Source organism: Lampetra fluviatilis, chromosome 63, assembly GCF_964198595.1.
Source record: "Lampetra fluviatilis chromosome 63, kcLamFluv1.1, whole genome shotgun sequence".
Lineage (NCBI taxonomy): Eukaryota > Metazoa > Chordata > Hyperoartia > Petromyzontiformes > Petromyzontidae > Lampetra > Lampetra fluviatilis.
Window position 1 is genome coordinate 4681553 of NC_136337.1, and position 13093 is coordinate 4694645.

General features: G+C 39.8%; 27 non-coding genes across 27 annotated transcripts; all 27 read left to right on the forward strand.

Moving 5' to 3' along the window:
* The first annotated feature begins 205 nt into the window (after nt 1-205).
* Nucleotides 206-287, forward strand: TRNAL-CAA (transfer RNA leucine (anticodon CAA)). Its single transcript has one exon. It is a non-coding gene; the product is annotated as a tRNA-Leu (tRNA).
* A 290-nt stretch (nt 288-577) lies between these two features.
* Nucleotides 578-659, forward strand: TRNAS-UGA (transfer RNA serine (anticodon UGA)). Its single transcript has one exon. It is a non-coding gene; the product is annotated as a tRNA-Ser (tRNA).
* A 465-nt stretch (nt 660-1124) lies between these two features.
* Nucleotides 1125-1206, forward strand: TRNAS-UGA (transfer RNA serine (anticodon UGA)). Its single transcript has one exon. It is a non-coding gene; the product is annotated as a tRNA-Ser (tRNA).
* Nucleotides 1207-1499: 293 nt separating this feature from the next.
* On the forward strand, nt 1500-1581 carry TRNAS-CGA (transfer RNA serine (anticodon CGA)). The gene has a single exon. It is a non-coding gene; the product is annotated as a tRNA-Ser (tRNA).
* Nucleotides 1582-2059: 478 nt separating this feature from the next.
* Nucleotides 2060-2141, forward strand: TRNAL-CAA (transfer RNA leucine (anticodon CAA)). The gene has a single exon. It is a non-coding gene; the product is annotated as a tRNA-Leu (tRNA).
* A 290-nt stretch (nt 2142-2431) lies between these two features.
* TRNAS-UGA (transfer RNA serine (anticodon UGA)) lies at nt 2432-2513 on the forward strand. Its single transcript has one exon. It is a non-coding gene; the product is annotated as a tRNA-Ser (tRNA).
* A 692-nt stretch (nt 2514-3205) lies between these two features.
* Nucleotides 3206-3287, forward strand: TRNAS-CGA (transfer RNA serine (anticodon CGA)). Its single transcript has one exon. It is a non-coding gene; the product is annotated as a tRNA-Ser (tRNA).
* A 292-nt stretch (nt 3288-3579) lies between these two features.
* On the forward strand, nt 3580-3661 carry TRNAS-CGA (transfer RNA serine (anticodon CGA)). Its single transcript has one exon. It is a non-coding gene; the product is annotated as a tRNA-Ser (tRNA).
* Nucleotides 3662-3957: 296 nt separating this feature from the next.
* Nucleotides 3958-4039, forward strand: TRNAS-UGA (transfer RNA serine (anticodon UGA)). Its single transcript has one exon. It is a non-coding gene; the product is annotated as a tRNA-Ser (tRNA).
* Nucleotides 4040-4503: 464 nt separating this feature from the next.
* On the forward strand, nt 4504-4585 carry TRNAS-CGA (transfer RNA serine (anticodon CGA)). Its single transcript has one exon. It is a non-coding gene; the product is annotated as a tRNA-Ser (tRNA).
* A 463-nt stretch (nt 4586-5048) lies between these two features.
* Nucleotides 5049-5130, forward strand: TRNAS-CGA (transfer RNA serine (anticodon CGA)). The gene has a single exon. It is a non-coding gene; the product is annotated as a tRNA-Ser (tRNA).
* Nucleotides 5131-5428: 298 nt separating this feature from the next.
* On the forward strand, nt 5429-5510 carry TRNAS-CGA (transfer RNA serine (anticodon CGA)). Its single transcript has one exon. It is a non-coding gene; the product is annotated as a tRNA-Ser (tRNA).
* Nucleotides 5511-5806: 296 nt separating this feature from the next.
* Nucleotides 5807-5888, forward strand: TRNAS-UGA (transfer RNA serine (anticodon UGA)). Its single transcript has one exon. It is a non-coding gene; the product is annotated as a tRNA-Ser (tRNA).
* Nucleotides 5889-6352: 464 nt separating this feature from the next.
* TRNAS-UGA (transfer RNA serine (anticodon UGA)) lies at nt 6353-6434 on the forward strand. The gene has a single exon. It is a non-coding gene; the product is annotated as a tRNA-Ser (tRNA).
* A 298-nt stretch (nt 6435-6732) lies between these two features.
* TRNAS-CGA (transfer RNA serine (anticodon CGA)) lies at nt 6733-6814 on the forward strand. Its single transcript has one exon. It is a non-coding gene; the product is annotated as a tRNA-Ser (tRNA).
* A 296-nt stretch (nt 6815-7110) lies between these two features.
* On the forward strand, nt 7111-7192 carry TRNAS-UGA (transfer RNA serine (anticodon UGA)). The gene has a single exon. It is a non-coding gene; the product is annotated as a tRNA-Ser (tRNA).
* Nucleotides 7193-7656: 464 nt separating this feature from the next.
* TRNAS-UGA (transfer RNA serine (anticodon UGA)) lies at nt 7657-7738 on the forward strand. The gene has a single exon. It is a non-coding gene; the product is annotated as a tRNA-Ser (tRNA).
* A 296-nt stretch (nt 7739-8034) lies between these two features.
* On the forward strand, nt 8035-8116 carry TRNAS-UGA (transfer RNA serine (anticodon UGA)). Its single transcript has one exon. It is a non-coding gene; the product is annotated as a tRNA-Ser (tRNA).
* Nucleotides 8117-8566: 450 nt separating this feature from the next.
* Nucleotides 8567-8648, forward strand: TRNAS-CGA (transfer RNA serine (anticodon CGA)). The gene has a single exon. It is a non-coding gene; the product is annotated as a tRNA-Ser (tRNA).
* Nucleotides 8649-8944: 296 nt separating this feature from the next.
* TRNAS-UGA (transfer RNA serine (anticodon UGA)) lies at nt 8945-9026 on the forward strand. Its single transcript has one exon. It is a non-coding gene; the product is annotated as a tRNA-Ser (tRNA).
* A 464-nt stretch (nt 9027-9490) lies between these two features.
* On the forward strand, nt 9491-9572 carry TRNAS-UGA (transfer RNA serine (anticodon UGA)). The gene has a single exon. It is a non-coding gene; the product is annotated as a tRNA-Ser (tRNA).
* A 296-nt stretch (nt 9573-9868) lies between these two features.
* TRNAS-UGA (transfer RNA serine (anticodon UGA)) lies at nt 9869-9950 on the forward strand. Its single transcript has one exon. It is a non-coding gene; the product is annotated as a tRNA-Ser (tRNA).
* Nucleotides 9951-10400: 450 nt separating this feature from the next.
* On the forward strand, nt 10401-10482 carry TRNAS-CGA (transfer RNA serine (anticodon CGA)). Its single transcript has one exon. It is a non-coding gene; the product is annotated as a tRNA-Ser (tRNA).
* Nucleotides 10483-10778: 296 nt separating this feature from the next.
* TRNAS-UGA (transfer RNA serine (anticodon UGA)) lies at nt 10779-10860 on the forward strand. Its single transcript has one exon. It is a non-coding gene; the product is annotated as a tRNA-Ser (tRNA).
* Nucleotides 10861-11324: 464 nt separating this feature from the next.
* On the forward strand, nt 11325-11406 carry TRNAS-UGA (transfer RNA serine (anticodon UGA)). Its single transcript has one exon. It is a non-coding gene; the product is annotated as a tRNA-Ser (tRNA).
* A 296-nt stretch (nt 11407-11702) lies between these two features.
* On the forward strand, nt 11703-11784 carry TRNAS-UGA (transfer RNA serine (anticodon UGA)). Its single transcript has one exon. It is a non-coding gene; the product is annotated as a tRNA-Ser (tRNA).
* Nucleotides 11785-12234: 450 nt separating this feature from the next.
* Nucleotides 12235-12316, forward strand: TRNAS-CGA (transfer RNA serine (anticodon CGA)). Its single transcript has one exon. It is a non-coding gene; the product is annotated as a tRNA-Ser (tRNA).
* The last annotated feature ends 777 nt before the right edge of the window (nt 12317-13093 follow it).

Here is a 13093-nt window from a genome sequence, read left to right on the forward strand (position 1 = left end):
AGGAATATAGGTACCAGTGTCATGGTGGCCGAGTAGTTAAGACATTCGACTTGATTTCGAATGGGGTATATCCACACAGATTAAAAGCTTATCCTTGGAAGCTTTGAAGTGTTCTCACGTATTTTTGTGACGTTCATAAGGAATTTCGAGATTTTTGAATAGACGAGGAAACTTAGATATCTGTTAGAGGAAGATAAGTTTCAGTGTCATGGTGGCCGAGTGGTTAAGGCGTTGGACTCAAAATCCAATGTTGTCTCCCTGCACATGTTCAAATCCTGTCCATGACGGTTTGAATTTTTCTTACTTATTGTGAGAAGTTTATACGTAATTTTGATGTTAATGGACCGGACTAATAAACTTAGATATTCGTTAGAGGAACACATGGATCAAGGTGTCATGGTGGCCAAGTAGTTCAGGCGTTCGACTTGGTTTCCAATCGGAAATGGCCACACACATTCAAATCCTGTCGATGATGGTTTTAAGTGTTCTCACATATTTTTGAGATGTTTACGAAGCATTTGGAGTTATTGGATGAGACTAAGAAACTCAGATATGTTAGAGGAACGTAGGTGACAGTGTCATGGTGGCCGAGTGGTTAAGGCGTTGGACTTGAAATCCAATGGGGTCTCCCCGCACAGGTTCAAATCCTGTCTATGACGTTTTGAAGTTCTCTCACTTTCTTTTTTCAATGTTTATAAACAATTTGAGGTTAATGGACCGGACTAATACACTTAGATATTCGTTAGAGGAACACAAGTTTCAAGGTATTCTGGTGGCCAAGTAGTTCAGGCGTTAGACTTGATTTCCAATTGGGTATGGTCATACACATTCAAATCCTGTTGTTAGCCGATTTGCGTTTTTCACGTATTTTTGAGATGTTTATAAGTAATTTGAGGTTATTGAATAAACTTAGATATTCGCTAGAAGAACACATGCATCAGGGTCTTCATGGTGGCCGAGTAGTTAAGGCATTCGACTTGATATCGAATGGGGTATATCCACACAGATTCAAATCTTATCCTTTGAAGTGTTCTCACGTATTTTTGTGACGTTTATAAGGAATTTTGAGATATTGGAATAGCCTAGGAAACTCAGATACCTGTTAGAGGAATATCAGTTTCAGTGTCATGGTGGCCGAGTGGTTAAGGCGTTGGACTTGAAATCCAATGGGGTCTCCCTGCACAGGTTCAAATCCTGTCCATGATGTTTTGAAGTTCTCTCACTTTCTTTTTTCAATGTTTATAAGCAATTTGAGGTTAATGGACCGGACTAATACACTTAGATATTCGTTAGAGGAACACAAGTATCAAGGTATTCTGGTGGCAAAGTCGTTCAGGCGTTTGACTTGATTTCCAATCGGGATTGGCCACACACATTCAAATCCTGTCGATGATGGTTTTAAGTGTTCTCACATATTTTTGAGATGTTTACGAAGCATTTTGAGTTATTGGATGAGACTTAGAAACTCAGATACCTGTTAGAGGAATATCAGTTTCCGTGTCATGGTGGCCGAGTGGTTAAGGCGTTGGACTCGAAATCCAATGGGGTCTCCCCGCACAGGTTCAAATCCTGTCCATGACGGTTTGAAGTTTTCTCACTTATTGTGAGAAGTCTATTCTTAATTTTGATGTTAATGGACCGGACTAATAAACTTAGATATTCGTTAGAGGAACACATGGATCAAGGTGTCATGGTGGCCAAGTAGTTCAGGCGTTTGACTTGATTTCCAATTGGGATTGGCCACACACATTCTAAATCCTGTCGATGATGGTTTTAAGTGTTCTCACATATTTTTGAGATGTTTACGAAGCATTTTGAGTTATTGGATGAGACTAAGAAACTCAGATATGTTAGAGGAATATAGGTACCAGTGTCATGGTGGCCGAGTAGTTAAGACATTCGACTTGATTTCGAATGGGGTATATCCACACAGATTAAAAGCTTCTCCTTGGAAGCTTTGAAGTGTTCTCACGTATTTTTGTGACGTTCATAAGGAATTTCGAGATTTTGGAATAGACGAGGAAACTTAGATATCTGTTAGAGGAAGATAAGTTTCAGTGTCATGGTGGCCGAGTGGTTAAGGCGTTGGACTCAAAATCCAATGTTGTCTCCCCGCACATGTTCAAATCCTGTCCATGACGGTTTGAATTTTTCTTACTTATTGTGAGAAGTTTATACGTAATTTTGATGTTAATGGACCGGACTAAAAAACTTAGATATTTGTTAGAGGAACACATGGATCAAGGTGTCATGGTGGCCAAGTAGTTCAGGCGTTCGACTTGGTTTCCAATCGGAAATGGCCACACACATTCAAATCCTGTCGATGATGGTTTTAAGTGTTCTCACATATTTTTGAGATGTTTACGAAGCATTTTGAGTTATTGGATGAGACTAAGAAACTCAGATATGTTAGAGGAACGTAGGTGACAGTGTCATGGTGGCCGAGTGGTTAAGGCGTTGGACTTGAAATCAAATGGGGTCTCCCCGCTCAGGTTCAAATCCTGTCCATGACGTTTTGAAGTTCTCTCACTTTCTTTTTTCAATGTTTATAAGCAATTTGAGGTTAATGGACCGGACTAATACACTTAGATATTCGTTAGAGGAACACATGGATCAAGGTATTCTGGTGGCCAAGTAGTTCAGGCGTTAGATGTGATTTCCAATTGGTTATGGTCATACACAGAGGTGTGGACTCGAGTCATGTGACTTGGACTCGAGTCAGACTCGAGTCATGAATTTGATGACTTGCGACTCGACTTGGACTTGCATAACAATGACTTTGTCCCACCTATGAGATGTGGACTCGAGTCATGTGACTTGGACTCGAGTCAGACTCGAGTCATGAATTTGATGAATTGCGACTCGACTTGGACTTGCATAACAATGACTTTGTCCCACCTATGGTCATACACATTCAAATCCTGTTGTTAGCTGATTTGAGTTTTTCACGTATTTTTGAGATGTTTATAAGTAATTTGAGGTTATTGAATAATCTTAGATATTCGCTAGAAGAACACATGCAGCAGGGAGTCATGGTGGCCGAGTAGTTAAGGCATTCGACTTGATATCGAATGGGGTATATCCACACAGAGTAAAATCTTATCCTTTGATTTGTTCTCACGTATTGTGACGTTTATAAGGAATTTTGAGATATTGGAATAGACTAGGAAACTCAGATACCTGTTAGAGGAACATCAGTTTCCGTGTCATGGTGGCCGAGTGGTTAAGGCGTTGGACTCGAAATCCAATGGGGTCTCCCCGCACAGGTTCAAATCCTGTCCATGACGGTTTTAAGTTTTCTCACTTATTGTGAGAAGTTTATACTTAATTTTGATGTTAATGGACCGGACTAGTAAACTTAGATATTCGTTAGAGGAACACATGGATCAAGGTGTCATGGTGGCCAAGAAGTTCAGGCGTTCGACTTGATTTCCAATCGGGATTTGCCACACACATTCAAATCCTGTCGATGATGGTTTTAAGTGTTCTCACATATTTTTGAGATGTTTACGAAGCATTTTGAGTTATTGGATGAGACTTAGAAACTCAGATACCTGTTAGAGGAATATCGGTTTCAGTGTCATGGTGGCCGAGTGGTTAAGGCGTTGGACTCGAAATCCAATGGGGTCTCCCAGCACAGGTTCAAATCCTGTCCATGACGGTTTGAAGTTTTCTCACTTATTGTGAGAAGTTTATACGTAATTTTGATGTTAATGGACCGGACTAATAAACTTAGATATTCGTTAGAGGAACACATCAATCAAGGTGTCATGGTGGCCAAGTAGTTCAGGCGTTCGACTTGATTTCCAATCGGAATCAGAATTGGCCACGCACATTCAAATCCTGTCGATTATGGTTTTAAGTGTTCTCACATATTTTTGAGATGTTTACGAAGCATTTTGAGTTATTGGATGAGACTAAAAAACTCAGATATGTTAGAGGAACGTAAGTGACAGTGTCATGGTGGCAGAGTGGTTAAGGCGTTGGACTTGAAATCAAATGGGGTCTCTCTGCACAGGTTCAAATCCTGTCCATGACGTTTTGAAGTTCTCTCACTTTCTTTTTTCAATGTTTATAAGTAATTTGAGGTTAATGGACCGGACTAATACATTTAGATATTCGTTAGAGGAACGCATGGATCAAGGTATTCTGGTGGCCAAGTAGTTCAGGCGTTAGATGTGATTTCCAATTTGTTATGGTCATACACATTCAAATCCTGTTGTTAGCTGATTTGAGTTTTTCACGTATTTTTGAGATGTTTATACGTAATTTGAGGTTATTGAATAAACTTAGATATTCGCTAGAAGAACACATGCAGCAGGGAGTCATGGTGGCCGAGTAGTTAAGGCATTCGACTTGATATCGAATGGGGTATATCCACACAGAGTAAAATCTTATCCTTTGATTTGTTCTCTCGTATTTTTGTGACGTTTATAAGGAATTTTGAGATATTGGAATAGACTAGGAAACTCAGCTACCTGTTAGAGGAATATCAGTTTCCGTGTCATGGTGGCCGAGTGGTTAAGGCGTTGGACTCGAAATCCAATGGGGTCTCCCCGCACAGGTTCAAATCCTGTCCATGACGGTTTTAAGTTTTCTCACTTATTGTGAGAAGTTTATACTTAATTTTGATGTTAATGGACCGGACTAGTAAACTTAGATATTCGTTAGAGGAACACATGGATCAAGGTATTCTGGCGGCCAAGTAGTTCAGGCGTTAGATGTGATTTCCAATTGGTTATGGTCATACACATTCAAATCCTGTTGTTAGCTGATTTGAGTTTTTCAAGTATTTTTGAGATGTTTATAAGTAATTTGAGGTTATTGAATAAACTTAGATATTCGCTAGAAGAACACATGCAGCAGGGAGTCATGGTGGCCGAGTAGTTAAGGCATTCGACTTGATATCGAATGGGGTATATCCACACAGAGTAAAATCTTATCCTTTGATTTGTTCTCTCGTATTTTTGTGACGTTTATAAGGAATTTTGAGATATTGGAATAGACTAGGAAACTCAGCTACCTGTTAGAGGAATATCAGTTTCCGTGTCATGGTGGCCGAGTGGTTAAGGTATTGGACTCGAAATCCAATGGGGTCTCCACGCACAGGTTCAAATCCTGTCCATGACGGTTTTAAGTTTTCTCACTTATTGTGAGAAGTTTATACTTAATTTTGATGTTAATGGACCGGACTAGTAAACTTAGATATTCTTTAGAGGAACACATCGATCAAGGTGTCATGGTGGCCAAGTAGTTCAGGCGTTCGACTTGATTTCCAATCGGAATCAGAATTGGCCACGCACATTCAAATCCTGTCGATGATGGTTTTAAGTGTTCTCACATATTTTTGAGATGTTTACGAAGCATTTTGAGTTATTGGATGAGACTTAGAAACTCAGATATCTGTTAGAGGAATATCGGTTTCAGTGTCATGGTGGCCGAGTGGTTAAGGCGTTGGACTCGAAATCCAATGGGGTCTCCCCGCACAGGTTCAAATCCTGTCCATGACGGTTTGAAGTTTTCTCACTTATTGTGAGAAGTTTATACGTAATTTTGATGTTAATGGACCGGACTGATAAACTTAGATATTCGTTAGAGGAACACATCGATCAAGGTGTCATGGTGGCCAAGTAGTTCAGGCGTTCGACTTGATTTCTAATCGTAATCAGAATTGGCCACGCACATTCAAATCCTGTCGATTATGGTTTTAAGTGTTCTCACATATTTTTGAGATGTTTACGAAGCATTTTGAGTTATTGGATGAGACTAAGAAACTCAGATATGTTAGAGGAACGTAGGTGACAGTGTCATGGTGGCAGAGTGGTTAAGGCGTTGGACTTGAAATCCAATGGGGTCTCCCTGCACAGGTTCAAATCCTGTCCATGATGTTTTGAAGTTCTCTCACTTTCTTTTTTCAATGTTTATAAGCAATTTGAGGTTAATGGACCGGACTAATACACTTAGATATTCGTTAGAGGAACACATGGATCAAGGTATTCTGGTGGCAAAGTAGCTCAGGCGTTAGATGTGATTTCCAATTGGTTATGGTCATACACATTCAAATCCTGTTGTTAGCTGATTTGAGTTTTTGACGTATTTTTGAGATGTTTATAAGTAATTTGAGGTTATTGAATAAACTTAGATATTCGCTAGAAGAACACATGCAGCAGGGAGTCATGGTGGCCGAGTAGTTAAGGCATTCGACTTGATATCGAATGGGGTATATCCACACAGAGTAAAATCTTATCCTTTGATTTGTTCTCACGTATTTTTGTGACGTTTATAAGGAATTTTGAAATATTGGAATAGACTAGGTAACTCAGATACCTGTTAGAGGAATATCAGTTTCCGTGTCATGGTGGCCGAGTGGTTAAGGCGTTGGACTTGAAATCCAATGGGGTCTCCCCTCACAGGTTCAAATCCTGTCCATGACGGTTTGAAGTTTTCTCACTTATTGTGAGAAGTTTATACTTAATTTTGATGTTAATGGACCGGACTAGTAAACTTAGATATTCGTTAGAGGAACACATCGATCAAGGTGTCATGGTGGCCAAGTAGTTCAGGCGTTCGACTTGATTTCCAATCGGAATCAGAATTGGCCACGCACATTCAAATCCTGTCGATGATGGTTTTAAGTGTTCTCACATATTTTTGAGATGTTTACGAAGCATTTTGAGTTATTGGATGAGACTTAGAAACTCAGATATCTGTTAGAGGAATATCGGTTTCAGTGTCATGGTGGCCGAGTGGTTAAGGCGTTGGACTCGAAATCCAATGGGGTCTCCCCGCACAGGTTCAAATCCTGTCCATGACGGTTTGAAGTTTTCTCACTTATTGTGAGAAGTTTATACGTAATTTTGATGTTAATGGACCGGACTGATAAACTTAGATATTCGTTAGAGGAACACATCGATCAAGGTGTCATGGTGGCCAAGTAGTTCAGGCGTTCGACTTGATTTCTAATCGTAATCAGAATTGGCCACGCACATTCAAATCCTGTCGATTATGGTTTTAAGTGTTCTCACATATTTTTGAGATGTTTACGAAGCATTTTGAGTTATTGGATGAGACTAAGAAACTCAGATATGTTAGAGGAACGTAGGTGACAGTGTCATGGTGGCAGAGTGGTTAAGGCGTTGGACTTGAAATCCAATGGGGTCTCCCTGCACAGGTTCAAATCCTGTCCATGATGTTTTGAAGTTCTCTCACTTTCTTTTTTCAATGTTTATAAGCAATTTGAGGTTAATGGACCGGACTAATACACTTAGATATTCGTTAGAGGAACACATGGATCAAGGTATTCTGGTGGCAAAGTAGCTCAGGCGTTAGATGTGATTTCCAATTGGTTATGGTCATACACATTCAAATCCTGTTGTTAGCTGATTTGAGTTTTTGACGTATTTTTGAGATGTTTATAAGTAATTTGAGGTTATTGAATAAACTTAGATATTCGCTAGAAGAACACATGCAGCAGGGAGTCATGGTGGCCGAGTAGTTAAGGCATTCGACTTGATATCGAATGGGGTATATCCACACAGAGTAAAATCTTATCCTTTGATTTGTTCTCACGTATTTTTGTGACGTTTATAAGGAATTTTGAAATATTGGAATAGACTAGGTAACTCAGATACCTGTTAGAGGAATATCAGTTTCCGTGTCATGGTGGCCGAGTGGTTAAGGCGTTGGACTTGAAATCCAATGGGGTCTCCCCTCACAGGTTCAAATCCTGTCCATGACGGTTTGAATTTTTCTCACTTATTGTGAGAAGTTTATACTTAATTTTGATGTTAATGGACCGGACTAGTAAACTTAGATATTCGTTAGAGGAACACATCGATCAAGGTGTCATGGTGGCCAAGTAGTTCAGGCGTTTGACTTGATTTCCAATCGGAATCAGAATTGGCCACGCACATTCAAATCCTGTCGATTATGGTTTTAAGTGTTCTCACATATTTTTGAGATGTTCACGAAGCATTTTGAGTTATTGGATGATACTAAGAAACTCAGATATGTGAGAGGAATATAGGTTCCAGTGTCATGGTGGCCGAGTGGTTAAGGCGTTGGACTTGAAATCCAATGGGGTCTCCACGCACAGGTTCAAATCCTGTCCATGACGGTTTGAAGTTTTCTCACTTATTGTGAGAAGTTTATACGTAATTTTGATGTTAATGGACCGGACTCATAAACGTAGATATTCGTTAGAGGAACACATCGATCAAGGTGTCATGGTGGCCAAGTAGTTCAGGCGTTCGACTTGATTTCCAATCGGAATCCTGTCGATTATGGTTTTAAGTGTTCTCACATATTTTTGAGATGTTTACGAAGCATTTTGAGTTATTGGATGAGACTAAGAGACTCAGATATGTTAGAGGAACGTAGGTGACAGTGTCATGGTGGCCGAGTAGTTAAGGCATTCGACTTGATATCGAATGGGGTATATCCACACAGAGTAAAATCTTATCCTTTGATTTGTTCTCACGTATTTTTGTGACGTTTATAAGGAATTTTGAGATATTGGAATAGACTAGGAAACTCAGATACCTGTTAGAGGAATATCGGTTTCAGTGTCATGGTGGCCGAGTGGTTAAGGCGTTGGACTCGAAATCCAATGGGGTCTCCCCGCACAGGTTCAAATCCTGTCCATGACGGTTTGAAGTTTTCTCACTTATTGTGAGAAGTTTATACGTAATTTTGATGTTAATGGACCGGACTGATAAACTTAGATATTCGTTAGAGGAACACATCGATCAAGGTGTCATGGTGGCCAAGTAGTTCAGGCGTTCGACTTGATTTCTAATCGTAATCAGAATTGGCCACGCACATTCAAATCCTGTCGATTATGGTTTTAAGTGTTCTCACATATTTTTGAGATGTTTACGAAGCATTTTGAGTTATTGGATGAGACTAAGAAACTCAGATATGTTAGAGGAACGTAGGTGACAGTGTCATGGTGGCAGAGTGGTTAAGGCGTTGGACTTGAAATCCAATGGGGTCTCCCTGCACAGGTTCAAATCCTGTCCATGATGTTTTGAAGTTCTCTCACTTTCTTTTTTCAATGTTTATAAGCAATTTGAGGTTAATGGACCGGACTAATACACTTAGATATTCGTTAGAGGAACACATGGATCAAGGTATTCTGGTGGCAAAGTAGCTCAGGCGTTAGATGTGATTTCCAATTGGTTATGGTCATACACATTCAAATCCTGTTGTTAGCTGATTTGAGTTTTTGACGTATTTTTGAGATGTTTATAAGTAATTTGAGGTTATTGAATAAACTTAGATATTCGCTAGAAGAACACATGCAGCAGGGAGTCATGGTGGCCGAGTAGTTAAGGCATTCGACTTGATATCGAATGGGGTATATCCACACAGAGTAAAATCTTATCCTTTGATTTGTTCTCACGTATTTTTGTGACGTTTATAAGGAATTTTGAAATATTGGAATAGACTAGGTAACTCAGATACCTGTTAGAGGAATATCAGTTTCCGTGTCATGGTGGCCGAGTGGTTAAGGCGTTGGACTTGAAATCCAATGGGGTCTCCCCTCACAGGTTCAAATCCTGTCCATGACGGTTTGAAGTTTTCTCACTTATTGTGAGAAGTTTATACTTAATTTTGATGTTAATGGACCGGACTAGTAAACTTAGATATTCGTTAGAGGAACACATCGATCAAGGTGTCATGGTGGCCAAGTAGTTCAGGCGTTCGACTTGATTTCCAATCGGAATCAGAATTGGCCACGCACATTCAAATCCTGTCGATTATGGTTTTAAGTGTTCTCACATATTTTTGAGATGTTCACGAAGCATTTTGAGTTATTGGATGATACTAAGAAACTCAGATATGTGAGAGGAATATAGGTTCCAGTGTCATGGTGGCCGAGTGGTTAAGGCGTTGGACTTGAAATCCAATGGGGTCTCCACGCACAGGTTCAAATCCTGTCCATGACGGTTTGAAGTTTTCTCACTTATTGTGAGAAGTTTATACGTAATTTTGATGTTAATGGACCGGACTCATAAACGTAGATATTCGTTAGAGGAACACATCGATCAAGGTGTCATGGTGGCCAAGTAGTTCAGGCGTTCGACTTGATTTCGAATCGGAATCCTGTCGATTATGGTTTTAAGTGTTCTCACATATTTTTGAGATGTTTACGAAGCATTTTGAGTTATTGGATGAGACTAAGAGACTCAGATATGTTAGAGGAACGTAGGTGACAGTGTCATGGTGGCCGAGTAGTTAAGGCATTCGACTTGATATCGAATGGGGTATATCCACACAGAGTAAAATCTTATCCTTTGATTTGTTCTCACGTATTTTTGTGACGTTTATAAGGAATTTTGAGATATTGGAATAGACTAGGAAACTCAGATACCTGTTAGAGGAATATCGGTTTCAGTGTCATGGTGGCCGAGTGGTTAAGGCGTTGGACTCGAAATCCAATGGGGTCTCCCCGCACAGGTTCAAATCCTGTCCATGACGGTTTGAAGTTTTCTCACTTATTGTGAGAAGTTTATACGTAATTTTGATGTTAATGGACCGGACTGATAAACTTAGATATTCGTTAGAGGAACACATCGATCAAGGTGTCATGGTGGCCAAGTAGTTCAGGCGTTCGACTTGATTTCTAATCGTAATCAGAATTGGCCACGCACATTCAAATCCTGTCGATTATGGTTTTAAGTGTTCTCACATATTTTTGAGATGTTTACGAAGCATTTTGAGTTATTGGATGAGACTAAGAAACTCAGATATGTTAGAGGAACGTAGGTGACAGTGTCATGGTGGCAGAGTGGTTAAGGCGTTGGACTTGAAATCCAATGGGGTCTCCCTGCACAGGTTCAAATCCTGTCCATGATGTTTTGAAGTTCTCTCACTTTCTTTTTTCAATGTTTATAAGCAATTTGAGGTTAATGGACCGGACTAATACACTTAGATATTCGTTAGAGGAACACATGGATCAAGGTATTCTGGTGGCAAAGTAGCTCAGGCGTTAGATGTGATTTCCAATTGGTTATGGTCATACACATTCAAATCCTGTTGTTAGCTGATTTGAGTTTTTGACGTATTTTTGAGATGTTTATAAGTAATTTGAGGTTATTGAATAAACTTAGATATTCGCTAGAAGAACACATGCAGCAGGGAGTCATGGTGGCCGAGTAGTTAAGGCATTCGACTTGATATCGAATGGGGTATATCCACACAGAGTAAAATCTTATCCTTTGATTTGTTCTCACGTATTTTTGTGACGTTTATAAGGAATTTTGAGATATTGGAATAGACTAGGAAACTCAGATACCTGTTAGAGGAATATCAGTTTCCGTGTCATGGTGGCCGAGTGGTTAAGGCGTTGGACTTGAAATCCAATGGGGTCTCCCCGCACAGGTTCAAATCCTGTCCATGACGGTTTGAAGTTTTCTCACTTATTGTGAGAAGTTTATACTTAATTTTGATGTTAATGGACCGGACTAGTAAACTTAGATATTCGTTAGAGGAACACATTGATCAAGGTGTCATGGTGGCCAAGTAGTTCAGGCGTTCGACTTGATTTCCAATCGGAATCAGAATTGGCCACGCACATTCAAATCCTGTCGATTATGGTTTTAAGTGTTCTCACATATTTTTGAGATGTTTACGAAGCATTTTGAGTTATTGGATGAGACTAAGAAACTCAGATATGTGAGAGGAATATAGGCTCCAGTGTCATGGTGGCCGAGTGGTTAAGGCGTTGGACTTGAAATCCAATGGGGTCTCCACGCACAGGTTCAAATCCTGTCCATGACGGTTTGAAGTTTTCTCACTTATTGTGAGAAGTTTATACGTAATTTTGATGTTAATGGACCGGACTCATAAACGTAGATATTCGTTAGAGGAACACATCGATCAAGGTGTCATGGTGGCCAAGTAGTTCAGGCGTTCGACTTGATTTCCAATCGGAATCCTGTCGATTATGGTTTTAAGTGTTCTCACATATTTTTGAGATGTTTACGAAGCATTTTGAGTTATTGGATGAGACTAAGAAACTCAGATATGTTAGAGGAACGTAGGTGACAGTGTCATGGTGGCCGAGTAGTTAAGGCATTCGACTTGATATCGAATGGGGTATATCCACACAGAGTAAAATCTTATCCTTTGATTTGTTCTCACGTATTTTTGTGACGTTTATAAGGAATTTTGAGATATTGGAATAGACTAGAAAACTCAGATACCTGTTAGAGGAATATCAGTTTCAGTGTCATGGTGGCCGAATGGTTAAGGCGTTGGACTCGAAATCCAATGGGGTCTCCCCGCACAGGTTCAAATCCTGTCCATGACGGTTTGAAGTTTTCTCACTTATTGTGAGAAGTTTATACTTAATTTTGATGTTAATGGCCCGGACTAATAAACTTAGATATTCGTTAGAGGAACACATGGATCAAGGTGTCATGGTGGCCAAGTAGTTCAGGCGTTTGACTTGATTTCCAATTGGGATTGGCCACACACATTCTAAATCCTGTCGATGATGGTTTTAAGTGTTCTCACATATTTTTGAGATGTTTACGAAGCATTTTGAGTTATTGGATGAGACTAAGAAACTCAGATATGTTAGAGGAATATAGGTACCAGTGTCATGGTGGCCGAGTAGTTAAGACATTCGACTTGATTTCGAATGGGGTATATCCACACAGATTAAAAGCTTATCCTTGGAAGCTTTGAAGTGTTCTCACGTATTTTTGTGACGTGCATAAGGAATTTCGAGATTTTGGAATAGACGAGGAAACTTAGATATCTGTTAGAGGAAGATAAGTTTCAGTGTCATGGTGGCTGAGTGGTTAAGGCGTTGGACTCAAAATCCAGTGTTGTCTCCCCGCACATGCTCAAATCCTGTCCATGACGGTTTGAAGTTTTCTCACTTATTGTGAGAAGTTTATACGTAATTTTGATGTTAATGGACCGGACTAATAAACTTAGATATTCGTTAGAGGAACACATGGATCAAGGTGTCTTGGTGGCCAAGTAGTTCAGGCGTTCGACTTGATTTCCAATCGGAATCCTGTCGATTATGGTTTTAAGTGTTCTCACATATTTTTGAGATGTTTACGAAGCATTTTGA